This window comes from Zonotrichia leucophrys, chromosome 4 (assembly GCF_028769735.1).
Source record: "Zonotrichia leucophrys gambelii isolate GWCS_2022_RI chromosome 4, RI_Zleu_2.0, whole genome shotgun sequence".
NCBI classification, from domain to species: Eukaryota; Metazoa; Chordata; class Aves; order Passeriformes; family Passerellidae; genus Zonotrichia; species Zonotrichia leucophrys.
Window position 1 is genome coordinate 62,973,639 of NC_088173.1, and position 10,046 is coordinate 62,983,684.

A 10,046-nucleotide genomic window follows, 5' to 3' on the forward strand; every position below is an offset into this window, starting at 1 on the left:
CAGATCTAGAGCACCAGTAAAAAAGTTGTATGTGATATGACACACTGGAAAAACATTCAGTAATGCAATAGAAAAATTCACTAAAAGATTCATGCACTTCATTTTAATATATTAAGTACATTAATACTACTGAAATCTGTGTGATTATCTGCATGCCCAAATTCCTTGTGTATTGTCAGTATTTTAATGTTGTACTTTATGCAAGAGTGTTATTCAATGACTCAATAGCTAAAATGTTTGGTTGTTTGAGATTTTTCTTTAGATAATGAAAATTAAGAACAAAGAAACCATAATACATTTCCAATGAGGATTTTTGTCATTAATTCAAATTCTTTTACTTATTTTGAATCTTTTCAATGTATGGTACTTGTGATCAAATTTAATAGCTTACAAAGGAAACTACCTCAATATGCTTATTCAAAATAATGTTCATAAAATAAAATATTCCTGTTTGCTTATGTGATTGAAGACTTGTGCACATAAACAACAGCATAAAAAAACCCAACAAAACCCCTAAAACCCAAATCCTACAAATATGCAAAAAGAACAATAGCAGGTTAAGGAAACCCAAAAACCTAATGAGAGCAATTGGTGTGTCAGTCACATTTGGAGCCAAGCTCCCCATGGGCAAACCAAAGGGAGCAGCTCTCAGGGTCTCTTTTCAAAATGAGGGTGGTCATTTTGAATATTTTTATGAGATGCAAGTGTGGGATATTTTTATGAGATGCAAGGGAAGGTCATTCTGGGATTGTATGACTTATTTAGGGAGGTTTAAAAGATAAACCAAAGGTGGGAAAAAGGAGGGACCAAAGTGGTTTGGGGAGGAATGCAGGTGGTGAAACACAAGGAGATAAAATGGACTGGGCTGCATGTGAATGTCGCTGATCAGGATGCTTGTCTGGCCATGCCTGCACCTTTCATCGCAATGTTTCCTCCACTATTAACGGTTTGTCTGGATCAAGGGATCTCTTTTGTGTGTGCAGATGCATGTATGGGTGCCTGAGAGTCAGTGCCAGGTAACAGACCACAGGTCAGGGCCTTGTGTGTCCGTGGTGCCCGAGATCAGAGTATGCACATACTGTATAGGTAGATATCAGTGCATATTCACTAGTAAAACCACATCATGGTAACAAAAAAAAAATAAGGAATAGAGGCCTAGGAGCCATTGTATTGAAATGTTTATAAATCTGTGTTGGATAGTGGAAAGAATAAAGTCTGGGAATTGGTTATTAGAGTGGCCAAGAAATCCAAATCAGATCATTGGTCTCATAGTCAATGTAGAGACCTGTTTACAAATGTGTGTCTTTGTACCTGATGCACATGAAGATGATAATGTAAGAAACATCTATGGATGTTTCTTTCTTTCTTCATATGGAAAATGACTTTTTTTACAACTAAGAGCCATTCATACCACAGAGAAGAATGGAAAGAATATGATTACTGCATATGCTGTGAGTCTCAGCTGTGAAATGGCAGCTTTCCTAGTACTAGAAATGGAAGACTGAACGCTAGGTAGGTATGTATCTAAGCATGTATATATGCATTCCATCAAGATAAATGTCACAAATTTTACGTCATTCATCATATTCTAAATGAAACAACTCAGGAAGCTGAGGTGGCTTTTTGAGAACACATTCTCTCTTCACTCCTTTCTTTCATCAATGGTTGGCCAAGGGCACTCATTCACAGACTTGGCTAAAGTGGATGTTAGACTGCTGAAGTGAATCATACCTTAATGTAAGGAAAATTCTACCCTGATGTATGTTTTTCTTTATTTTTGTTCACACATTTATTATCGTCAGTTTAAGGTTTGTGAATTGATATAGAGTACAGAAGTTTTTAAAATCGAGAAAAATTGTGAGTGTTTTCTACAATTCATTCTTCACATGAATATAAATATGTGTAATTGGTAATAGTGATAGTCTAAAACTTTTTTACTAATAAAATAATGGGGAGGTTGGTTTGTTTTGTTGGGTCTTTTTTCCCTATTCTCAGATTTAACTTCTGAAGGCCTTTCCAAGAGTTTGAAAGCATTTGGTGGAGTTTGTGCTCTACATCTTTCTGAATCAGGTATCTTTTCTGTACTCTACTGCTGTTTAAAGATCTATAGATCCTTAGAACACTTTCTTAAGAACTGAGTACTAAAATAACATGAATTCTCTGGAGTCATAATTACCTGGTAGAGTGCTGGGCAAAAGATTAATAAAAAATAAAGTGTTGAAGCATAACCTGCAGATTTTCAGGGTAAGAACTACCAAAGTCAAATAGCTTTTTTCCTTTGTGTTTCCAGGAAGGGGGTGGAGGTGTGGGGACATGTATTTATCTTTTTTCTTTTATGATACCTTTGCAATTTAAATTCACAGGAACACTTGATGTGATTTTAGTGAACTGTGAAGATGTGTATTTGCATTGCACAGTATTTGTGCTATCAATATTTGGAAGACTTGCTAGCAGGAAGAAAGATTTTTACTGTGTATATGTTGCAAAATTATGTAAAGCAGAACTAATTCAATCTGTTACATCTAGGGACAAATGCAACATTTACCCAAATGGGAATGCTGCATAGGTAGCAAATGCATCATTTAATGTGGAACATTCACTGCACTGATGAACATACAAGGAGAATTAGGCTTTTGTGCATCTTTTTTGGCTGATATTGAGTCAGATCCTTGGGCCCCAATGAAAATACCAGACAGAAAATAAAAATACAAATATGTGAAAGGAGAGAGTAAGGAGCAAGATAACACAGAATTTCTGTTATTTCCCTCTTTGGTGGTCTTTGGTTCTTTTTTTCTCCAAAAAATCATTTCGCAAAGAATTGGGAAATTATCTTATTTTGACTTTATTCAGAATTTTCCAGTTATGTTGTGTACAAGTTGAAGAAATAGAACTGCTCCTGAGTTTCACCACCCTCATTATTGATATTTTCCCCCTTAGTAGTCTAAACCTACCCTCATTTAGTTTAAAATTATTACCCCATCACTCCAGGTCCTATTATATAGTGTGTCCCCATGTTCCTTATAAGTCACCTTGAATTACTGAAAGGTCGCACTCATGTCTTCCATACCCAATGACTTGGAGGGCTTAAACTTGATTTTTTCTGTGAATGAGCGAATGAGTATGGGCAAGATGGTGATAGAGATTGCTGGGTGAACTGGAAAGGGGGGAAAGAGAACAAAGAAAATCTCAGTGGTTTTGTCTTCAACGGTATAATAGCATATTATCTGAAAATCTTTGAAATTACATGTTTTAATAGAATTAATCTTTATGTTAAAAGTTTTCCTATATTAATATATATTTGTAAAATGTGTTCTTTTATCTTTGAGGAAGAATCTTTCTTGATGTCTAGAGTTATGCAAAATACTTTTCCTATCCCATTTGCTTATTTTTAAACAGCAATTATGATAATGATCTTGGCAATCTTTTAATCTTCTTAATTGGTTTTAGCTTTCCAGGTACTGGTGACCTGGAGTTCAGTTGTTTTTTTAATTATTTTTAATAACATTTAAATATTTAAAATTTTTTTTTATCATTATTCTCAACCAAAACACAGCAGAAACAAGAGAAAAATAATATTATCAGCATTTAGATTTATTCATAGCATAGGCTTTTAAGTATTTTATTAGATATTCAGTACTAGTCAAAAACACCATTGCAATTGAAATCCTCCTATCTCTTTTAAAGACAGGTCAGAGCTTGAAGGTATGAATGGAAATCTGGCACTGCTGCTAACAGTTCAGTCAATCCATGCTCTCAAAAAAATTTCTGAAAATAACAGTTTTTTTCCAAAAATATTTTACTTCATTTTAAGACTATTATAAATGGACTGAGTAATAGAACTATTAATAATAAGAATTCTTTTAATATGTAAACTTTCTCATTTGCATAATGATGAAATTGTAAACTAAATAGAGACATCACATACTTTTTGCAGTGATTGAATAATCACAATAAAGCTTTGAGAATAAAGTAAATTATGCTTGCTATTTGTCGTGTGACTGCTTGTTGTGATTGTGTTACAAACTTTATTTAGAAGGTGAAAATAAGCATTAACTTTGACATAGATAGCTCTGTCATGACCAACATGCAAACTGTTTTTCAAAGTCATAAAAGTATGAAAGTATTTTTCAGAAGATTTGGGTATTTACAAATAGTACCTAAAATCTTACACAGGTTTTCTCAAATCACTTGGCATCAAGAATGAGACATAAAGTAGAAAATATTCTGTGTGTATTTATTGTGGGTTTTTTTACAAATATAGAATGAAGAACAGTTACATAATTTTACAGAAATACAGGAATGAAGGAAGTAATCTATTTGCACAACAAACCCCCCCCAACACTATTTAAATAATTGCCTTTAAAAGCTTTTCCATTAAAAATAAAATGTTCTTAATGTTTTAAAGGTCATTTGCAATGAACATCTTTCATACATAAACTGTGGGAAAGTACAGGTTAGAATTGTTCTCATATTTAGGTTTCTCAGTTGGACATTACCTGAACTATAATAATTTAGACATGAAAAATAAAAGAATATTCAATTTAAGCCATTTCCATGTGGTAGAATTTTATCCAGACTCTGTGGTGTTAAATCCATCCCTAATTTTATTCCACCAATCAGAAAGAAGAACAGTCTGTCATACAACCTCAGCAATATGATGAATGGCTATATTTTATTCTGCAATGATATTGCAATTCATCTCACTGAGATGATGCAAAGAATCACTGGAAGGGTCTATTCCTTCAATGTGTTCCAGGGCAGATGCTGGAAATAACATAGGTTCATGGGAAAATTCAAGTGGGACAGGGCCTCAGGATTCCCAAAACACAGTCATCTGTGAGGTCAGAATTAGGGTTTGATCTATCCAGGTCTTAAAACTTTCAAAGATAAAGACTGCACATATCTTCTGGAAGTCTCTTCTAGTGCCTGATTGTTCTCATGGAGAAAAGTTTCTCTTTATACCTTGGCTCAATTTCACTTGTTTCAGTGTATCACAAAAAAACTGTGTATGACTGTTTTTTCCAATTTTCTGACCATGCACTAATGTAAAGATCCTCTCTCTGTCTTGTTAAGGTCTTAATAACATTTTCTCTAGCTGCAGGGCTGCTGTGAGATCCTGCTGCTGTCCATTCTCCAGGCTGAACAAGCCCAGGTTCAGTAGCCTCTCCTCAAAGGGCAGATTCTACAATACCTGACCAGCACGGTGTCCTTCCACCAAATGCACCCATGTTGGTAAGTGTATTTTCTCTGTTAGAGCCCCCAAAACTGCATGCAGGAGTCTAAATTTTGTCTCACAAGTGGTAGGGGACTTGCCTTGATCTACTGCCCATCTTCCTATTACTGCAGCTTGGATTGCTCTTGACTTTCCTTTGTGCCAGGGCGGCACTAAGAGCCAGGGCTGGCTCATAGCCAGCTTTTAATCCACTTGCAATCCTTGTGGCTCATTCCTTTGGCCCAGTTAGGTCCCTCTGGATGGCACACTTGCCCTCAAATATTTCGATGGGACAGCCCTTCAATTCCTAGTCCTATAGAAACTTGGCTGCAGGAGTCAATTTGCTTCCAATTATGTTTTTCTGAGTCCCTTAGCTGGTTTTGTACATGATAAAGTATATGATTTGTGAAATAAAGAGTTGCATCCTAGTAATTTGGGTAACTGAGAAACTTTCTGTTTTGGAAACAGGTTGAGAAAAGATACAGGGAACAGAAAAAGTCCAGTGACGAGGCCACGTGTTACCCAAAACAAAGAGTTTACATGGAATATTAACAAAAATAAAACAACCCCCCTAGTACCACCAAATATGTTCATTTTTTATCTTGATTCTAGAGAGAGAAAACTAGGATTATGTAGCTCAGTTTGTAATTAATTTGGGGATTTTCTCAGATCTTAGATGACAAGCTTGTTTTGGAAGGGTAAACTTTTTTCACTATGAACACGGTCATTGGTAAAGACCTCTATTTTCTAGCAGAATAAATTTATTTATTTAACTTTTAGTTGGCCTGTTCCTCAGTTTGTATTCTGGAACTTTTATTGACTTGCTGTGCTGTCATCTGTTGCTAAGACAGGGGAATAAAGCTGATTTCCTCAGTGGTTGTGGCAAATATCTTTTTAGTTAAGATTTCAGTCTTATTCCATAGTAGTTCTGTCACAATTCTCAGCGTTTTCTTACAATATTTTGTAAATGCTTGCACGTTGCTCAGACACATTCAGGAATAGATTAAAATTCTTACCTTTAATGGAACTTTTCATTCACTTCATACCTGGCTGTTTTCAATTATTTTGCTTTTGATTTGCTTTTTGATTTTGAAATTAAGAACTTTTGATTGTCTGGAGAGTTCTTTATGTTCCACACTCAATTCAGTAGAGTTCTGACATAGGTGCCCATTTATATTTCTGCATCATTACAAGGCAAGTTTCACATTATTGCTTGATAATATGGAAAATTATGGGTATCCTAGCCAATCATGGTAAAATTACATTATAATCACAACTATTACAGCAAAATGAAGACTATTTTGTGTAAATGAGAAGGAAGAATGCAACTGAGATACCTGCTGCTTGAAGAAAATACTGTTTATCACTTTGCATTCCTCACATAGGGTACCACTTGAATATGATGCTAACCTACTGATATATGGTGCTATTACTCTTTTTCTCCTGTTCTTTTTATTTGGATTAGTGTAATTCTCTCCTTCAAAAGCTCTGTTACAAGCTGCTTGTAGAGGTGATGTAATGAGCAGTAACCTAATATATCTCATTTTTCTCACATCTCAAGGTATTTACTGTTAAGTTAAATTACCAGTTCAGAAATTCTGTATCTCAGAAAAATTATGAAGAAAAGCAGGGCAGTAAGAGTTTACAATCATTCCTTCAGAAAGTGACATGATTTCTGAAGAAAATAGTCTTCTTTATAAGTTGCAACTTTGAAAAGATTACTTTACTACACAACTGGAAATACATTTCTTTTCTAAACTGGTTTAATATGTATTTCAATTAATGACTTTCTGACTCGGACTTTAAAGGACCAAAGCACAAATATTTTTACCTTTTCTGGTAACTCTGTTTCTGAAACTCCATTTTAAATTGCTTCCCATTAACATATTTTTATTAGCAGAATAATTTCAAAGAGAAATTAAGAGAACAAGAATATTTTGTGTACTGAAAATACTGTAGCGATATAATTTGATTGAAATTATTAATGTAACCTCACAAACAGTGTAAAACAGAATTATTTCACAGAATCACAAAATATTTTACACCTGGAGGAACTTTTGAGTGTCATCTGGTCTACTGCATGCAGACTTTCAGTTGGTGTCCATTGCTTCTTGTCTTGTCCCTGTGGAAATGAAATGAGTCTGGCTCCATGTGCTTCATACTCTTCCTGTAGATATTTGCATACATTTATGGGATTTCCCCTGAGCCTTCTCCAGGCTAAACAATCCCAGTTCTCTCAGCCTTTCCTCATGTGTGAGGTACTCCAGCCCTGCCATCATCTTTCTGACCTTGTGCTGGGCTTGTTTCAGGCACTCTGTACTTTTTCCTTTAATGGGGAGCCTGGACTGGAAACAAGTCTCCTGATAAGGCCTCATCATGCTGAATAAAGGACGTGTGTCACCTTCCTTGAGGTGTTGGCATTGCTTTCATGATAATGCTTTTCTGCTATATTTCTGTCTCGTGAAAAATTTTGTGTCCACTAGGATCCACAGATCTTTCCAAGAAAAGTAGCTTTTCAGACAATTTTCCTCCAAGTGTGTACCATCATCTGGGATTGTTCCTTCCCAGATCCAGAAATTCCTGTTTCCCTTTCTTGAACTTCTGAGAAGTTCCCCACGGAATCTTGAGTCTGTGAAGTTGTTAAAGACTGCTGAAACTCCTAAAATCTCCAATTTTTTCCTGCTCCCTTTTTTCAAGATTTCAAAATCCATGGTCACTGCATCCAAATCTTCCCACTGCTGTCATATTCATGTCCAGTTTTTCCACTACCACCTCTGTCAGGAAGTTGAGTAAATTTCCATGATTGCTTGCACACTGTTATGTTGTCATTTCAGCAGATATCCCCCATGAAGACCAGAGCCTATGAACATGAGACTTTTTCCTCATGTGACAAAGGTCTCAGCCATTTTTTCTGCTTGGTGAGGCACTACAGCTACAAGAGGTCCATGCCAGAGCAGAGGAGCAGCAAGAAGCAGTTGAGGAAAAGCAGCAAGAAGTGGGGAGCAGCAGAAAGGAATCACTGGAGCCCAATATCAACCCTCTGCATCTCCCATTGTTCACCAGATATCTTGGAGGGACTGAGCATAAGCTGTGATGAAAATAAAGTGTAGTTCATACCAGGAACAGGTGAGGAGATGGGTTGCACTGAGCTGAACGTGGCAGAAAAGTATCTCCTCATTTGTTTATTTATATGACTAATATTTCCCTTCAATACCCAAATCATAAATTAATACTTTACTAATTGACAATAAACTAATTTACTGAATTGAGTCTGGTTTCACACTAGGTTTCACAGGGTGAGGGGAAAAGTAAGGAGGGGAACATGTTGAATAAATGCAATTACTGAGTTAATCAGTTCTCTTATATTTTCCTTCTATTCCTGTTATAGAATTCACAATAATTGTATAAATAATAAAATACATTCAATAAAATAATTTGCTACAGATTTCTTTTCTCTTCACCCTCACAGAAACATACAATCTTAGTTTCTAATCTCTTTTACATACAGTCTAATGTAAAAATATTGAAACAATGTACGGACTTTTTGTTCATCTTTTAGTACATAAGCATTTTCATGTTACATTGAAATACTAATAAAAAACGTGAAAGAAAACCCAAAATGCAGGCAAATCAAAGATTTTAAAAAATTGTAGATATAGAATTGTGATAAAACTTAGATACTTCTGTGCAAGTGGAAAAAGAGAAAAAATGGTGGGTATTTCAGAATTATTGAAGTCCTGAAAATAACTTGCCACTGTTCAGTGCATAGAGAAGTTCTGATATTTATACACATGTAAGATGAGTTCTAATCCTTTTTTTTACCAAGATACCTTAGGAGGTAGAAAGTGCTTGGAGAGAAAGACTGATTGAATTCAGAGATAATATTATCAAGCACAGATCATATATATATATATACACACATACCTTTGATTTATAGATATATAATCAATTATAGTTGAGTTGTGTTAAGTTTGCATATTAGTAAGTACCCTAGATATTATTATTTATTATATGACATGTATTTTTAAATATATATATAATATATATAATATATATAATATACATAATATACATAATATACATAATATATATAATATATCCAATGTAGCTAGATTTCAATATTATACCAAAAACATTGCTATAATAGAAAATATGTTTGCCTTGGATAATTATAACTTTGACTTCCTTAAGTAATAGTTTTCTTTTCATGAGGTAAAATACTTAATGAGATATTCCAATAATCTAAATTCTGACAGAACTGAATGCTTTGACCAATGATACAGAAAATCAGTCCTAGAAAGTTCTCATCAATATAATCAGAACCCAGATCTCTTGATTCTTAAGCATTTTGCAGCTTCTTGTTTATCATGGAAATAGACTGTTTACTTTTTCAGATAATTTGAGATGCCTATATAAAACATTTTGCCGACATTCTCTATCTGTGCCTAGTAAAAAACTATAAAGTCAGCTTCTTTATCATTCTTTACATTTGAGGAGCTAGGCCATGACTGGAACATGGTGTACTCAGCATTACCCACTTGATAACCAATGCTGACTGACAGACTGAAGTAGCTAGAGCCCTGTGGAAGTAGTTTGCTTATTAGCTGTGATTAGACTGAGATTAAATAGACCAAGATGGTTCAAAAGATTCTTCCTCCTTGGTTAAACTCCCTTGAAATGACATAGAAGATTGACTTGAAGCATATAGGGAAAAATGTTTCTGCCCTTTCCCACCGCACTCATTAGTACTGGAATGGATTTGATTTTCTCTATTGCAGCCCTTGTGATTCAGGCACTTTGGATCTGTGTCTGTATTAGCACTGATAAATACCCC